Source organism: Neovison vison, chromosome 3 (genome assembly GCF_020171115.1).
Source record: "Neovison vison isolate M4711 chromosome 3, ASM_NN_V1, whole genome shotgun sequence".
Taxonomy (NCBI): Eukaryota; Metazoa; Chordata; class Mammalia; order Carnivora; family Mustelidae; genus Neogale; species Neogale vison.
In genome coordinates, this window is record NC_058093.1 from 67929854 (window position 1) to 67947332 (window position 17479).

The window sequence follows — 17479 nt, forward strand, 5'->3', positions numbered from 1 at the left end:
TTTTAAGTAACTTTAGATTTTTCTTACTGGTCGTCTTAATTTCTGTAAATGGATTCTTTAACATTTAAATGATAGAATAGTTGATATATTATATAAGAAGGTCAACTTTCCAAGATCTGGCACTTTCTATAAGTATTTTCAATTTCAGAATTTATACTTCCTATGCGAGAAGATATTATTTTCTGCTGCTAAAATGTTTTCAAGCAACATCTTTATACAAAAAAGGTGGGGTTTTTGGGGTTTGTTTTTACAAAATTTGTATTTCCTTTTTTGCAATAGGTAAAGTTACAAATGAGTGATGTAATTTCCTGGAATAAACTATTTTTCTAAACAACAAAGAAGCCACATATCCAAAATTCAAGCTCCACATATCCTATTGATAACTGTAAGAAAAATCTCTCCCATTATCTTCATATATTTGTAGCTATCTCACTGATGAAAAAGGGTGAAATACCAAATTCTTGACATGCCTCATAATGGTGGCTAAAAAACATTAACTGAGCACTTAGGATGATCATAATTGTTATAATGATAATTACTACTATTATTTATTTTGTTGCTAGGCATTGAGCTTCCATATTACACACATATATATCTTACTTAATCCTTTCAAAAACCCTATGAGGGGGTTATAATCATGCTCATTCTCATAACAGCAAACAGAAATTTAGTAACTTACTCAAGGTCATATAGCTTTAAGTGACAGAACCAGAATTCAAACCCAGGTTTGTTTCACTTCAAAGTCTATCTTCTTGACCAGTAGTCCATTACTGTCTACTATGACAGTGGGGGATCCTGAGAGATTTAAGACTTTATCCCTGTCCATAATGGGTTTTATGTGATCCTGATGCAGGCAGATTAACAATGTAATGATAATACACTAATATTATCAATGATAATATGTAAATGACAATATAATACAGCCTACTTGATTAGCATCTAATGTATGCAAACATAGCCAATTAATGTTAGCTTGGGGCAGACAGGAAGGCTTAAGAGGAAGGTAAGTTTGGCCTCATCTTAGGGAGAAAGGAGGTGGGCAATTTGTATGTTTCATTAGGAAGCTGACAGCTGGGTAATGGTTAGATTTCAAAGGATCTTAAGTATGAACAGTTTAGTAATGTATGAGATAAAATGAAGTGGGGAGGAACTCGTGGAAGGGAGACCAATGAGAAGCCTACTGCAGTGGTCTAGAAGTAATGAGTCCCAGGACTAAGATGGTGGCAACGGCAAACAGAAACAGGAGGAGCCACTGTGACAAAAATTGTATCTGTGACCTGGAGATTAACTAGCTGCAGGGAGAGAGAAAGAAGAATAGAGTCAAGAACAAGTCTAAGGTCTTAAAACGGATTTCAAGGAAAGTGCGTGTGTGTGTGTGTGTGTGTGTGTGTGTGTGTGTGTGTGTGTGTGGTGGGTAACCAAGACAGAATAAGGAGTTGCTCTGGGTGGAATGATGATAAGCTTCATACTATTTTAAGTCATGTTTATGCAACCAGGATATAAGAGGGTGTATTCCTGGCTATAAATACACCACCAAAAGGTGAGAAACTGCTTTCTTTTAAGAAGGATCAAAATTGGGGCGCCTGGGTGGCTTAGTGAGTTAAAGCCTCTGCCTTCGGCTCAGGTCATGATCTCAGGGTCCTAGAACCAAGCCCCTTATCGGGCTCTCTGCTCAGCAGGGAGCCTGCTTCCTCTCTACCTGCCTCTCTGCCTACTTGTGATCTCTATCAAATAAATAAGTAAAATTTAAAAAAAAAAGTAAATAAACTCTTAAAAAAACACACACACACAGATTTTTGTTTTGACTTATTTTAAGATATGTGAGCAATAACATATGTAACTTGGACCTGGCAATTACATTTTATAATTTATATATATGAATACATAGGGTATTATTAAATGATAGTTATGGTATTAAAGGCAACAAGTAGTTTATTAAAAAAATAGGATTTCCAAGGCTGGGTACAAGTTTCTCATCTATAAATTTCTACAGCATATAAGAAAGAAAACAGAACAATCAATTTCCCTGTTTAAAAAAAAAAATCAAGCTTTGAGACAATAAGGGTATATATGGTCTTTAGCTTTAAGCATTTGTTTTAAACTGTTAGTTTAACTTGCTTCTTCCTGAGTATTTAATAGATTTAGTTATTTCTTAAATTGCTGTAACTTCCTTACACTGTTCTTTATATTACTTCATTTTCTTAACTGCTAAGTGAGGGGAATATTATATCCTAAGCCCCTGAAGAACAGATTTTCCACTGTATAGTTACAGAATCCCCACAGAAACCTATAAAACGTTCCTACTATATTTATGGGGACTTCCTTCAGACCTGCTGCTTTATGGCATTTCTTTATATTAGAAGAGTCTGATTCACATACACAAAAACCCAACAGACAGCAATAAGAATCATTTGGGTTTATAAGTAATAAATACAATTTCAATAGAATTTAAGCACAGAGACAAATAACTATCAGAAATAATCACGTATTTAACAACCATTGCCATTACCACCAAAGGAAAAAATGGTTCATACTGTTTGACCTATGAGTTGTGCTTCTAGGAAATTATTGTAATAAACTAACTCAAAAGAACAGAGAATTTCTGTATAGAAAAGTACCTGTAAAATGATATTTGCTAGAATACCAAATATAATAGCAAAAATGTGGAAGCAATCTCAGTGATAGGGTAATGAAAAAATTATGTTAACTTAATGGAATATTATACAGATACTTAAAATGATAATAGGAAGTTTATGTGGCAACATGGAAAAATGTTTATGAGGTTAAAACAGCAGTTCCCAAAATTGTATATGTATTATAATCACAACTAAATAAAATTATAGAGACATTGGGTGAAATAAAAACAAGTACATTAGAATAGTGGAATTAAAATGTAATAGTCTTAAAATTTCCTTAATATTATAAAGCTGCTTCAATCAGAGGCAATTTTTGTTTTTGGTGGGTGGGGAGGGGGCAGGGGGAGAGGGAGAGAATCTTAAGCAGGCTTTACGCCCAGAGTGGAGCCCAATGCAGGGTTTGATTTCACAACCCTGAGATCATAACCTAAGCCAAATCAAGAGTCAGATGCTTCATCAACTGAGTCACCCAAGAACCCCTCAACTAGAGGTAACTTAAAAATATACATAGTTACAAAAAAACTATATGTTTAAGATATATAAAAATGGTCAATAAAATTTTTATGTCATCCTTTTTTTTTTTTTTTTTTTTTTAAAGATTTTACTTATTTTCTGGGGCACTTGGGTGGATCAGTGGGTTAAAGCCTCTGCCTTCAGCTCAGGTCATGATCCCAGAGTCCTGGGATCAAGCCCTGAATCGGGATCTCTGCTTAGCAGGGAGCCTGCTTCCTCCTCTCTCTCTCTCTCTGCCTGCCTCTCTGCCTACTTGTGATCTCTGACTGTCAAATAAATAAATAAATAAAACCTTAAAAATTTTAAAAAATTTATTTTAGAGAGAGCACGCGAGTGAGAGAGAGCATGAGAGGGGAGAAGGTCAGAGGGAGAAGCAGCCTCCCTGAGGAGCTGGGAGCCCAATGTGGGACTTGATCCCAGCACTCCAGGATCATGACCTGAGCCGAAGGCAGTGGCTTAACCAACTGTGCCACCCAGACGCCTTTATGTCATCCTTCTTAACAGAAAATCCAGCAATACTTACAATAAAAAAGAAAATATGTTTTCTTAAAAAAAAAAAGAAAATTAAGCAGAAAATTCAAAATATACTTAATAGTTTTTCTGAAAATGTGAATTTGAGAAAAAGAAATCTCAAAAATAAAAGGATTTTTGAGTAAGAAATTTTTACAACATGGTTGATAGAATTTGTCTTGTCATTTTGCAGTAGTTGTCAGTCTTATGACCTCAGCTCGTGAATGTGCATATATATTTCCTATTCCTTGTATATGTAAAGTATAACTCAATGATGATTCCTTGCTTTCACAGTTGATTGCAGTAACAGTCTAAATAATTGTGCATCTGGTTTAGTTTGGAAAAGTTAACACACACACACACACACACACACACACCCCAATTGTTTAGCGTGGGTATTACCATTTTTGAGGATCATACCTACCAAAAATTCTGCCAAAATGTACCACTTACTATTGTAATTTTTAATAATCATATATAGACTAAAGTACCCGGTGCAAGCTATGTGGATAGAATGTTTTTCCATCTGTCATCTACTGTGTATATATGAGTATCACTATAAAACAAAATTTAAAGACAAACTTAACAAATTTCAGGTCACTCGTGAATTAAAAATAAAATATTCTTGGGGATGACTGGGTGGCTCAGTTGGTTGGCTGGCTTTGGCTCAGGTTTTAATCTCAGGGTAATGAGATTGCGCCCTGAATCAGGCTTTTTGCTCAGCATGGAATGTGCTTGGGACTCTCTCTCCCTCTCCTTTTGCCCCTCACTCGTGTTCTCTCTCTCTTCCTCTCTAAAAAATAAATCTTTGGGCACCTGGGTGGCTCAGTCAGTTAAGCATCTGCTTTCGGCTAAGGTCATGATCCCAGAGTCCTGAGATCAAGCCTGGCATGGGGTTCCCTGCTCAGCAGGAAGCCTGCTTCTCCCTCTCTTTCTGCCTGCTATTCCCCTGCTTGGGCTCTCTCTCACCATCAAATACATAAATAAAATCCTTTTAAAAAATTTTAAAAAAATCTTTAAAAAATACAATTTATGTAAAAGAAAGAAGTGGAGGTTATTAGTTTCAGTTTAAAATTATTTCAATAATCCTTAATTCCATAGCAAAACCATATTTATTACATAGTTACAATTACAATAATAATGGAAAAATTTAAAGACAAAAAGTTTAACCTTTCATTTAAATATCCTAACAGATTAACAAACAGTCCTTAATTTTTCAAGTTCCTTTCCTGTATGTGTGTACACACATATACACCAACAGTTTTCTATATAGCTATAAAATCTTCATAATTATGACTTAGAACTGCTGAACAGGACTTATAATTTTGGCCATGACAGAGTATGGGCTTACCATCCTACCAAAACCAATGATAAAACAAAACAGTATGCAAAGGAATTGTTTTTAGATGCTGGATTACACTTCAGACAGTGCAGGACTGTGATCCTTTAAAGAAGAGAAACCAAAAGGTCAGTCACCACATTCATCCTGGTATTCTATCAGGATCATGTTCTAGACTACAGGGCAGAGGTAGAGCCCAAGCAAAGAGTGGATATCTTACTGAGTGGCACTTTTGTGACTTGAGAAGACAGACAGAGATCAGGGTTCAGAGTTCCTGAGGTGTGAAACTTTATGCATTAGAATACTGAAGAAAAGGGGACTGGACAGAGGGGCAGGCTCCTAAAGTCTGCAGGAGAGTTCTCCTAATGCTTAACTAGCACTGGCTATTCACCAACAAGACAGAACCTAAGGATTCTGGGAGTGAAGGTAGCAAAAAGAGAACTGAGTGGACATAGGCAGTGCAGTACTTGGAGATACTGGAATTCTGGCTAAGCCAGAGTGGAGAAGCCTCTCTGAACACCTCCATTATTCAATTAAGACCCCAGATATGCCATACTATAGGAATAGAGGAAAGAGGAAATAGAAAATAGGAAAGAGCAACTGTAGACAAACTATAGCTATTCAGACTTGGGGATCTGGTATATCTCAAAAGTAAGTAAAATGAGGGCTGCCTGGTAGCTCAGTGGGTTAGGTGTACAACTCTTGATTTTTGGCTCAGTTAATGATCTCAAGAGTCGTGGGATTAAGCCCTGGATCAGGTTCTGCACTGGGTATGGAGCCTGCTTAAGATTCTTTGTCTCCCTCTCACTCTGCCCCTTTTGTCCTCTCTCTCTCAAAGGAAAAAAAAGAAAAAGTAAATGAAATGAGCCTATACTTTAAGGAAAATGAATGACAATTTTTGCTGCCAAAGTTAATTTTGTGTTTTAAAGCAAAAATCAGAATTTTGAAAAGTTATGCCCATCACCATGAATTGACAGCTTCCCAATACTTAAGAGATTTTCCTGATGAAAAAAGTGGTAATATTACAAAAATGATTTTTAAATACTGTAAATAAAATGTGTCAACATTCAAAAGACTTACATAAAAAAGGGAATCAAACTTTTCCAAATTATCCATGCAAAATGAACATTTTTAGATGATGCAGAGGTAAAATATCCAAAGTACAAGATACATAAATGAAATATAATTGATATGATTTCATATTCCATATTACAACTAAGAAACTACTGTTGCTAAGATGTAGTGTAATATCAGGAAATATACCTACAATTATCTTAAAATGCTATTAAAAAACTCCTTTACTAGGTGGCTCAGTGGGTTAAGCCTCTGCCTTCTTCCCCCTCCCCCACTACTTGTGATCTCTCTCTGTCAAATAAATAAATAAAATCTTAAAACAAAAAACAAACAACAATAACAAAAAAACTCCTTTACTAGCGCATATCTGTGTGTGGCCAAATTTTCTTCACATAATTCAATCTAAACAAGATATCACAACAGATGGAAGGAAGAAACAGACATTTGAATCTAACTTTTTCCATTAAGCCAGAGATTAAAGATGGGGCACCTGGGTGGCTCAGTTAGGTGGCTTCCTTTGGCTCAGGTCCATTATTGCAGGGTCCGGGGATCCAAGCCCCACATCAGAGCCTGAGAAGCAGAGAGCCTACTTCTCCCTCTCTGTCTGCCCCTTCCCCACACTGTGCTCTCTTGCTCGCTCTCTCTCCCTCTCTCAAATAAATAAAATCTTAAAAAAAAAAAAAAAAGTCAGACATTAAAGAGACTTGCAATTATTTCAAACAATGGCACTATGGGGCACCTGGGCAGGTTATTAAGGACCTGCCTTCAGCTCGGATCATGATCCCAGAGTCCAGGGACTGAGCCTTGCCCTGGGCTCCCTGCTCAGCGGGGAGCCCAATTCTCACTCTCTGCCTGTTGCTCCCCCTGCTTGTGCTCTTTCTTCCTCTCTTTTGAAATAAATAAATAAAATTAAAAAAAAAAAAAAAAAAACCGAAAAACAATGCCATTCTTTTTGGGAAACAGATATTTTCATTAAAATATATAATTTATATGAGATGTAATGGATAATTGTTGGTTTACAATGAATTAAATATTTTTAATGTCTCAGTTTTAATTTCTAATATGGGAAAAATCAATAATACAATTTAGATAAAAGTTTTTTCAGATCCTCAAAGATTTGAGTGAAAGGGTTCTGAGACCACAATTTTGAAAATATTTTTCTAGAATAACATGTAAAAATAATGTAAAGATATACAGCTAAAAAGCTAGTAGAGAAAATAACATAACAAATGAGACAAATAAAAAATATAAAGATAACCTGGTTATATTAATTTACAATGCTAATCAGTATTGAGTGTTATTTGAAATTTCTTTCTTCTTCTTTTATCTTTCTATTTAGAGAGGAGGAGAAAGAGAACAGGGGAGCGGTAGAGGGAGCAGAGGGAGAGAGAATATTAGTTGGATGTTTAACTGAGTCACCCAGGCCCTCCCTCCTTTTTCTTTTTTTATATTATTTTGATAGATATAAAAAGGTACCTTATTGTGTAATTTGTACTCGTTTTACTGTTGTCTATTTCTGCATATGTTTAATGTGCTTCCTTCTGGATCAACTTTCTATGTCCACTGTCCATTTATCCACACAGCAAAAGACTTAAATGATTTTCTAACAATGTAATAAATATTCTATATGTTAACTCTAATATATGGTCATGAAAAATCATTTTGTGTCTCTCAATTTTTGTATTAGTAAAACAATAATTCTCAAAATGGTATATAATTAAGTACTTTGAAGTTATAATTATCCTATTTCTTCAAATCTAAGATACCATTATTTTCTGTACCAATAAGAAAGGAAAAAACACTCCAATTACAATTTTAAGATGTATCACGATTTCAGGTATGTTAATTGTGAAACAAATGTGAGTCTCAGATGAATGAAATACAGTTATTATAGGTATATCAGCTAATAATTTAACTTCAATTAAATCTTTTCTACTATTGACACTAACTTATACTAATGACTCCTGGCTATCCACTTCCCTTTTCAGCCATAATAAATATTTCCATTGATTATTTTTGTTAGTATATCAGTTTCTTACTTAGGAATGAATGACTTCTAAAGGACACATAGAAAGAAACAATGGCTTCCCATTTCTGTATATAATGGAATAGAGATCATAGCTGCCAGAAGAAACCAATACCATTTCTCTCCTTAAACATTTATTGAGAACCTGTATCTTTCAGGCACTGAGCTGTGAATTGGGAGACATTAAGATGAAGAAGATTTGGTAGAATTCAAAACTGTTAATGAGATGAAGAGTTGTAATCAGTTATTAAAGAATAAAGAATTTATCAGGTAGACAGTGAGTTGAGAAAAGGTACATGGAGGGCATTCTTTAAAAAAAAATTCAAACCTACTAATGCATATAAAATATAAAACTTTCTCTCATGCTCTTGCCCATTCTTTTTTTTTTTTTTAAAGATTATTTATTTATTTGACAGACAGAGATCACAAGTAGGCAGAGAGGCAAGCAGAGAGAGAGAGAGAGAGAGAGAGAGAGAGGAGGAAGCAGGCTCCCTGCTGAGCAGAGAGCCCGATGCGGGGCTCGATCCCAGGACCCTGGGATCATGACCCGAGCCGAAGGCAGAGGCTTTAACCCACTGAGCCACCCAGGCGCCCCGCTCTTGCCCATTCTTAAGATAAACACTTATCAAGATGATGTGGACATTTCCAAACTTTCTCCACGCATATAAAAACAAAGATTTGTATATACATGTAGCACATGTACAAGAATTCCTTAAAAATAAGACGTACTAAAGATAGCTTGCTGCAACTTGCTCTTTTGATTTAATAACATGTCATGGCCATCTCTTAATATCAATATACACAGATCTCTCTTATTTTTATTAACTGTGCATTATTTTCAAATGTATGCATGTAACCATATTTTTCATGGTTTTATTGAGGTATAAATGACATACAGTAAACTGGACATATTTAAAGCACACAATTTGGTAAGTTCTGACATATGTAGACACTCATGAAACCATCATCACAATCAAGATAATGAATACATCCATCACCCTCAAAACTTTCTGTGTACACATTTATAATTCCTCCTTTCTAGTCCCCCCCCCTTTTTTAAAAGATTTTATTTATTTATTTGATGGAGAGAGAGAGTACAAGCAGGCAGAGGAACAGGCAGAGGGAGAGGAAGAGGAAGAAGCAGGGAGGGAGCCCTATGTGGGGCTCAATCCCAGGACCCTGGGATCATGACCTGAGCCAAAGGCAGACGCTTAAAGACTGAGCCACCCAGGCACCCTGCAGTCTCCCCTTCCTTATCACTACCCAACTCCACTGACAACTACTGATCTGCTTCCTGTCTCTATTTTTAGTCTGCATTATCTAATATAGTACTGAAAGTATAAAATATACTCTTTATTTTTAATTTCTTTCACTCAGCATATTTTAAAATCCATCCATATTGTTGTATTTATCAATAGCTCACTTCTTTGTATTACTGAGTAGTATTCCCTAATATAGATAGTCCATTTACTTGTTCATGGGCATTTGGGTTGTTTCCAAATTTGGCTATTAAAAATAAAGTTGCTATAAATAATCATGTATAAATATTTGTATGGACATATGCTTTCTTTTCTCTTGGGTAAATATCCAGGAATGGAATGGCTGAATCACATTACATGCTTATGTTTAATTTTTTTAATAAACTATCAAGCTGTTTTCCAACACGGTTATACCATTTTACATTCCCACCAGTAGCGTATGAAAGTTCCAGTTCTTCTACATCCTCTCCAACAGTCAGTACAGTATTTTGCATTTTAGCTATTCTAAATAAGTTTGTAGTAGTATTTCATTGTGACTTTAATTTGCACTTCCCTCATGACTAATGATGTTGATCAACCCCTCATGTGCTTATTACCTGTGTATCTTCTTTGGTGACGTCTGTTCAAATATTTTGCCCATTTTTACTAGGCCGTTGGTTTACTGAATTTTGAGAGCTTTTTAGATATTCTCAAGAGTTTTAGATATTCTCAAGAGTTAACAATAAAAATTAGCAAATTATTGATACATGCAACAACATGGATAAATCTCAAAATAATCACACTTAGTGAAAGAGGCCAGAGGGAAAAAAGAGAATACAAATTGTGATTCCCTCTACATAAAATATTGGAAAATGCAAACTAATCTATAATACATGCTATGTTCTTTCTCCCTCCTTCCTTCTTTCCTTTTGTTTTTCTGTGAATAAATTTTCTTGACACTCAACCTTTCTCAGAGACCTGTTTATCTTTCAGTGTAAACTCTAATTTGAAGGCTCAGTATTATGTATTTTCTTCACTTTCCTATGTTCTTTTTTTTTTTTGAAAGATTTTATTTATTTGAGAGAGAGAGCACAAGAGATGGGAGAAGCAGAGGAACAAACAGACTTCTCATTGAGTGGGAGCCCCGCGCAGGCCCATCCCAGGGCTCTGAGATCTTGACCTGACCCGACGTCAGACACGTAACTGACAGAGTTACCCAGGCGCCCTCCGCTCTCCTATAATCTGAGGGTGGAAGAGAAGGGAAGATTCCACAGGGTAGTGGACAACCTTTATAAAGGTCTGAATCTGCTCTTTTCCTCTTCCCACTTCCCTTCTTTTCTCTCTCTTTTTTTTTAAAGATTCATTTAAGTTGGGGATGCCTGGGTGGCTCAGAGGGTTAAGCCTCTGCCTTCAGCTCTGGTCATGGTCTCAGGGTCCTGGGATTGAGCCCCACATCGGGAGTCTCTGCTCAGCAGGGAGCCTGCCTACCCCCCTCTCTCTGTCTGCCTCTCTGCCTACTTGTGATCTTTCTCTCTGCGTCAAATAAATAAAATCTTAAAAAAAAAAATAAGATTTATTAAGTCCTATGTTTGGTTTCACTTATCTAGTTAAGATGTGTCCTATTCCTATTCCTTAGGCTTGAGACAGTTCTCTCAATTCAGCAAGGAAATGGGGAACCGCAGGACTTTTCTTGCTCTGCTGAGACCTTAAATTCTGCTGCCACAGACAAGGCATTTATTTTCAAGGGTTCATGGCTTCCAACAGGTTCTTTCTCAACCTTTGCCTAGGCTGCTAATGAGTATTAGTAATGATATGTCGGCTGACCCCCTTTTCCTGATACTGCTTCTGAGAGATGAAGATGAGGTTAGGGGAACCACTCTGAGCCACACATGAATCTACAATTTCTTGCCTTGATAGTAATTTTCCATGTTTATGGACTTTTGTGGTTGCTGTTGGTATAGTTCTTGTTTTTACTACTTCTCATTACTTTTCTTGGAGAAGGAACACTTTGTCTTCCAGATTCACCCCATCTTCCATATCTGGGGATTCAGGTTTCTTAGTGAAATGAGCTGGAGTTCCTTTGGAGCAGTAATCATTTCCTCTCTTAAGTCCTCCATAGAATTTAACCTAGTGATGGGTATATGTCAATATACAAAACATGCTGGAAATAAAAGATACCACTTCATGTTCAATTATGGTTAATTCTAAGTATCCTGAACAACAGAGCCTGATTAGTTTTCCTAAAACACTTCTTTTGTCACATCACTCATCCACTTTCCAAATAAGAAACCTCTCTTTCAATTGGGCTGGTCCATGTGCTTGCTTTGGAATATACCTCGTGTATTCTCAAATGCTCAGGCTACCACTTGTCTAGAAAAGTCTTCACTATTCAAATACTCCTCATCCTTCAGAGTCCAGGTTAAATCCCACATTCTATGAAGTTTTACTGACTTTTCTTACAACCTCATCTCAGAAATCTTTTCCTGTTCTAAAGCTCATTCCTATGTTCTTCACCTCCTTCACTGTGTGACCTTGCATACTCTATACTGTTTATTTATTCATTGGTATATATTTTAATTCTCCATCTAATAATAACAAGAATACTTATTTCAGTGAACACTTACTATGACTAAGAGTCCTAAACATTTATTGACTTTAATACTCATAATACCCATGAAGGAACTTGCTCAAGTTCACATAGCTGGAAAGGGATAGAGTCAGGATCTACATTCACATTATTTGGATTCTAAAGCCCATATTTAGCCATTATATTAAGTCTTGGTCTAGCTGTACACTTCTAGTAAATATTCATTCACTCATTCAAATATACTTATTGGGTGGGTATTATATGGGGAATGTAGTTATGAAACAGACATAAACTAAGAAGACTCTGAAGGATCATACAATCCAATAATGACAATAAAACAGATACATAATAAATAACTTAAGTAAGTACATGTTGGAAAATGATAATATATGATAACTAATTCTTACGTGTTGCTTATTTACTATGTGCATACATTTTATATTATATATATTAATTTAATCATTACAGTAACCCTTTGAGGTAGATAATACTATTATTATCCCATTTTAGAGGTGTAGAAACCAGGACACCTGGGTGGCTCAGTTGGCTGAACATCTGCCATCGGCTCAGGTCATGATCCCAGCCTCCTAGAATCAAGTCCTGCATCAGGTTCCTTGCTCAGCAAGGAGTCTGCTTCTCTCTCTGCCTGCCCCTCCTCCGGTTTTGTGCTCTCTCTGATAAATAAAATAAATCTTTCAAAAAAGAAATAAAAATAAAGATGTAGAAACCAAGGGACAGATTAATTTCCCAACTAGTCAGACAACCAGTCAGTCTGTGCTCTCAACATCAAGACTACTACTCATGACAAATGCTATAACAGAGACAGATAAAGAAATTACTTATTAACTGTATTCAAGAACTATGTATGAAACAAGGTAAGAGGAATCAGAAATACATGTGTAAGGAAAATTCAGACCATATAATACGAAAGATATCTTGATAACTAAACTCTATTGGAATTCTGCAAACTATTATTTAAATGGGTTATATAATAGGAGGTTATGTTGCAGCATACAAGTCCTATCTTGGATCCATAGAGAATGGTTTACCTCAGTATTTTTTAAACTAAAGGTCATGATCCTTTTAGTAAGTCATGAAGTCAAGTTCATCAATCTAACCAATTCTTAAAATGAGAAAGAAACAGAAATGGAGTAGAAAAGAATAAATGGAAACTATTAGTGAATGTCTCACATGGTAAAATCGTAAAAGAAGCTTTTGTTCCTGTTTCATATATGTACATATGTTATGTGTACATGTACTGGTCCATTATATAAACTGTACTTCTTACTGTGGATCATGCTAAAATGCTTGAAAGCCACTGGCCTAGCTGATTTGGTCATACAATTATATGTATTTATTACTTCCTTATAAATTTCATAGATCTTCTGAAAAATTACTAAACACTTAAACCAAGAACAGTGTGAAATAAGGAATGATTTTTCCAAGTAACTGGAATTTGCTCGATATAGTTAGAGCCCTGCCCACCCCGCTCCCCTCCAAATTAAAAACTTTGCTAAGTATAATCAAAAGACTTAAAGCAGAATGTAGAATGTTTCGGTCACTGGGGAAAACAGCTTGGCAATCCCTCAAAAAGTTAACACAGATTTATCATATTACCCTGAAATTCCACTCCCAGGTATATACCTCAAAGAACTGAAAACGAGGACTCAAACAAGTACATGAACATGCATGTTCACAGGAGTTCTATTCACAAGAGCCAAAAGATGGAAATATCCCAAATGTTCATCAGTGGATGAATGGATAAACCAGTTGTGGTACATACATACAATGGGATATTATTCAGTCATAAAAAAGAAATGAAGTAGTGACACATGCTACAATGTGGATGAATCTCCAAGACATTATGCTAAGTGAAGAAGCCACACACAAAAGATCACATATTGTATGATCCCTTTTATATGAAATATCCAGAAGAGGAGAATCCATGGAGCTAGAATACAGACTGGTGATTGCCAGGGGCTGGGGAAAGGGAGTATGAAGATAAACCACTTAATGGGTAAAGGACTTTACGTTGATGGAAATGTTTTGGAACAGGACAGAGGTGCTAGTTGCATAAAATCATGAATGTAATTAATGCCACTGAACTGTTCACTTTAAAAGTTACTTTTATGCTATGTGAAATTCACTTTGCTCAATTATTAAAAAATAAGACTATAGGGAGATGTAAATACTAGTAACATAAATATACAGAATCTGGAGGGCAACTCTTTCTCAAGATATTAGAAACTGAATAAAAAATGGGTATCTTAATTTTTTCCTCAAAAACATTTTTTTATTAAAAAGAGGGTCATATATAAATAGTACTAACTAAACTAGAGGCTAAACAGAAAAATAAGTTGTAGACAATTCTACATCTCTGAGAGAAAACTGACAGGTACAGTAGTTTTCTAGAAACACCTTTTTAAAATCAAAATTCAACAAGAGAGGAAACATTACTCTTAAATACAAAGGAGAAAATAAGGGTCAGAACTTTTGGATAGAACTCTGGACTTGAAGGAAGGGGAAAGTCAACCAGTATTCTGGTTTTCAGTTTAACATACAAATTTTCACTTTAAAGAAAAACAAACAAAACCCCCGAAGCCCCTAAAAAAACAAAAACTAAAACAACAAAATAGGTACCAAAGGAGATGATAGGAGGCAAATACTCTACTCTTCATTTGGAGGAAATTATTTTATTATTACGGTGTGAATCTGCTTCTGGAGAGGGTCCACTACAAGTATCCTGGCACAGGCTGTATACCCTTTAAGGGCATATGCTGTGGAGGAGGATAGCTATTGAGACTAGATCAAGGTTTTTCAAACTTTGATCAACAGAACCCAAAAATCCTTGAAGCTGCTACACTGAGGAGGTAAGGGGAGATATGGGAGGTGGAGCTGTTGATGCCCTGGGCCTCTTTATGTGCTTCATTAAGATCCCAATCCACAATATTGGGATTCCATGTTAGGACTTCACTTGGAAAAAAAATTCTACTGCTAAAGAAAAGTTTGAAAACCACTGGACTGAAAGAGTCCTAAACCTGGCTGCTCAACAGAATTACTAGAAGAGCTTTTTCAAATTACGAATTCCTAGGCCATACCTCTAGCCCAGGGGACTCTTGTGCAGCATCCCAAAGCTAGCCCACAGTGCTTGAGGGGCATTGACCCAGAGGACCCTTGCTTCCCTGAGAGCCTATGACAAAACAGGACTTAAATGGGTAGGCAGGAACCTTAAACAAAAGAGTCGGTGGTAGCAGATAGAAAAAGAGAACACAGACAGCTAAGTCACTAGATTCTAATGAAGAATAAAAAACTGGTAGACGAATAGCTTGTCTAGGACCAGAAGTTCCTGTGGAGGTTTAATTGCCTAGCAATGATCTCACAACCTACTGTTAACTGTCCACATTGGTGATGGCAGGCAAAGTAGTTTAATTCAGGAACTGTCCAAGAAAGTACAATGTCAGCCACAGATGTAATTTAAGATTTTCTAGTATCCATGTTTAAAAATGCTAGAAGAAATGAAATTTTAATAATGAATTTAATTCAATATTTCCAAAATAATATCAACACACAAGTCAGTATAAAAAATGTTAATGATATGTTTTACCTTTTCTTTTTGTACTGTTTTTTCCCCTTCAGCTAAGACAGAAGAGATGATTTATTGTACATGTGTTATATTCAGCCACAAATGGAAACAGAATTAGTCTTGAAAGTCACAGGTCCAGGGCAAAAGACCCAAAGAGTATGTTTTGGTATAAGCAAGGTGGGTCTCTCAAAGGTGGTCCTTGAGATCAGATGGTGATGGATGTTCTAGAAAGTATATATGCAGTTCAACAATTTGTACCAGTGTCCCTGGCTTTGGCTTTCCTTATTTCTGCTCCTGTGGCTTCCATGGGTGTACAAGCTAGTGGTTTACTTGAACCTCTGCCTCACTTTTCTTCTTTTTACAGTTCAGCCTGCACATTTGCTTCTTCTTCCACTTGGCTCTCATGATACAGAGGTTTCCAAGAAGATGGTGCTACATCTTCAAATTGTTACACCATATCTCAATTCAGACTACTCAGGTTTCAAGTGCTCAATAACTACCTCTGGCTAGTGGCAACATATTGTATAATGTGGGACTAATTAATAAGTTTCTATTAGTCACGGAGGATCAAAACTTTATAGCCAAATATTTTGTTTTCCTTTATTCTACAAAAGCACCAAGCTCTACTTATTCTTCCTTCAAAATCTCTCTCATTGGCACTTTCCTGCTTCTAGTTGTACCTGTTGATCTGTCTAGTTAGCATAATGTTAACCAAATATATACACAGTACTTAATAGCCCATGTATAATGTCATGTCTCTTCAGGGGCTTCTGTAATGTCTTCCACTTCAGCTGTGAATTCAAGAATTCATGCAATCTTGCCCCCCCCCCCACCAACCCCCATACCTGGCCTATATCATTCCAATACTTTATCATTTATAAATCTCCTAGGACAGTCTTTATTTTAGGCGATATCCTGTTCATGGTCTTCTGCATATGCCTCATACTTCTTTATCTCTATGTTTTATAAATTTCTACCCACCAAGAATGCCCTTATTCCAGCCTTAACTATCCAAGTCATTACTTCACAAATATTTATGTGTCAGGCACTGTATTATGTACTGGAGACAGAATAAATTATCCTGATCTCAATTTCTCCACTTGAAGAAGTCTTTCTTTATATATCAATTATATGTCAATAAAATGGAAACTGAAAAAAGAAAAAAAAAAAAAGAAATCTTCCTATGTCAAAACAGAAGTGTTTTTGCACAGTTGAGTTGTTCTTATAAGACAAACACTGTATATGCCTTATAAGAACACATTGGTCCCTTACAATTTGCTGCCATGTATTGCTAATTATCAACTTTTCCTATTATTGTCTACCTTTCCAAATAGAGGACAGATTTCCTGAAAGCACAGAGTAGGGTCAAACCAGTGTGTTTCCCTTGGTGTCAGTAAGGGCAGGTGCGCAGGTACAGAATACACATTTGCTGATGGACAAGTACTTGTAAAAGGTGGAAGGGCCTGCAGGGCAGGAGGAGGGCTCTACCTAGAAAAGAGCCTCACTTCCCATAGTATGCTGGCAAATCAGGACCAGTGGTGAGCAGGGAGGGTCTGCAAGAAACCCAAAGCTGTGGAAAGCACTTGGGAAGTGTCATTTTATCAATTCTATTTGCAAAGAAATTCAGAATTGGCAACAGTTAAGTTAGGATCAGTTACCCTGCCTTTCAGACCTCAACAACACTGATCAACTTTAAAAATCTTTTCTTGTCTCTAAGTGAAAATACACCACTGCTGGGGAGCCCAGGTGGCTCAACAGGTTAAGTATCTGTGTTTGGCTCAGGTCTTGATCCCAGAAACCTGGGATCGAGCCCCACATCAAGCTTTCTACTCAGCAAAGAGTCTGCTTCTCCTCCCTCTGCCCCTTCCCACACTCGGGCTTTCTATCTCACTCTCTCTCGGTAAAATCAATAAATAAAATCTGAAAGAAAGAAAGTAAGAAAGAAAGAGTAAATATACCAATGTTTTATCTAT

At 36.3% G+C, this 17479-nt stretch overlaps 1 protein-coding gene across 8 annotated transcripts in view; it reads right to left on the minus strand.

Moving 5' to 3' along the window:
- The window catches only part of METTL8 (methyltransferase 8, methylcytidine), an 88321-nt gene that overhangs the window by 31006 nt on the left and 39836 nt on the right, over window positions 1-17479 (minus strand). The gene's annotated exons all lie outside the window — the stretch shown is intronic.